Source organism: Echinops telfairi, unplaced genomic scaffold (genome assembly GCF_000313985.2).
Source record: "Echinops telfairi isolate 266 unplaced genomic scaffold, ASM31398v2 ScPeMD7_7469;HRSCAF=8507_1, whole genome shotgun sequence".
NCBI classification, from domain to species: domain Eukaryota; kingdom Metazoa; phylum Chordata; class Mammalia; order Afrosoricida; family Tenrecidae; genus Echinops; species Echinops telfairi.
Genome location: NW_022111373.1, coordinates 25,040,016 through 25,041,804, shown reverse-complemented (window position 1 = coordinate 25,041,804; position 1,789 = coordinate 25,040,016).

Sequence of the window (1,789 nt, the reverse complement as noted above, 5' to 3'; positions counted from 1 at the left end):
TGAGGGTGGTGCAGGGGTGGGTGGAGAGGGCAGCTTATTTGGGGGTGGAAATGCTTCACATTGCCTTTATGGCCCTCCAAGTTGGAGAATCCACCCTGTACTAACCATGCATGTTTAACCAAGTTTTTTTTACAACCCTTGATGACTCAGGGCTCATATTATAATCTATCTGGTCTTTATAGATCTTGTTTTCTCGGCATATAGGCTATAGCAAAAAGATCTGAGTCATAAAACTCACTTAGTGAACTGTACCTTAAACACACCTCTTGCATATTAACAATATACTTCTTGTGCCTAAAGTTTTAATTCCATAGGTAGAGAAGACTACTACCCTAAGGTTGTAGAACTGTAAGTTACTAATCTTCCATTCATACTTCTTACTTCTGCATTTGCCCAATAAAAGGTAATTTAAGACTACTATAGTTTGACAGCTTATGTTTTCTTAGCTTTCTCAGATATATCTTAGTTTTGCAAAAATAATTCAGCTGTAGTGAATGAGTGTTGTTGAACTTGGGTCCCTGGATCTAATACTCATTGTTAAAGAAGATTCAATCTCTTAAATCTTTAATATGTATAAGTGAATACCCATGTATTCACTTAGTCTAAAAAGCTTTCCCATGTATCAATAGTCCTCTCATTTCACTAGTATTCTAAATATTATAATAGTGGCTAGTTAAACTATGCTATCATTTTAATTACAAAAGACCCATCTATCATCTATCAGTTTGTCTTACTGTGGTGGGTTGTTGAGATGCTGGAAGCTATGTCATTGATATTTCAAATACCAGGAGAGTCACCTAAACTCAACAGGTGTCAGTGGAGTGTCTAGTACTGAAGAGCCTACAAAGAAGGAATAAGCGATTGACCCCAGAGAACCTTGTGGACAGCATGGAAACATTGAAGCTACTAAAAACCTAATGAATAGAAGCAGTCAATGATCAGAGATATTGGCAGCAGATAATCCCTACACCTTGGAAAACACTCTAAAAAGGAATGAGGAAGAGCTGCCTTCTTAAAGCAGAATCACCCTAATGATGCAGATGGAGTAGAACTTGATAGAGTAAAGCCTTGGGGACCTTCCTTTGCTGATGGGACACAATTCAAAATGAGAAGGGAAACTGGAAATATCAATTAGTAATTGGAACTTAGAATGCATGATGTATACATGTATGACAACTTGGAAGCCCTCAAAAATGAATAGAACACAAAATGACTGATGTCAAGGTGTGTGAGATCTGAAATCAACTAAGATTAGCCATTTTGAATCATAAAATTATATGGCTTACAATGCTGGGAAAGACACAATCTACTGAAATGGGATTGAATTCATTATCCAAAAGGGCATTTCAAGATTTTCTTAAAGCACAATGCTGTTTGTGGTTGAATAATGTCTATCTGTATACAAGGGAATGCAATTAAAAATTATTATTAAAATGTATGCACCAAACACCAAAGCTTATAATAGAAAAATTGAACAGATGATATAATTCTGCTTGTTGAAAGGGAAAAATTGAAGCACTGGATAAAAATCAGGAATTTCAGCTTTCAGTGTGGATTACAATTCAATGTAAAGAAGTTAAAAAAATCCTCACAACTGGAACAATAAGTAACATCATGATAAATGGAGAAAAGATCGAAGCTGTCAAAACTTTTATTTTGCTGTGATCCACAATCAAGTCTCATGGAAGCAGTCGCTACGAGATCAAATGCAATAGGTAGATCTGTTTCCCAAGAATCATTAAAGTGTTGAAAACAAGGATGTTACTTCGAGGGCTTGAGTGCACCAGAC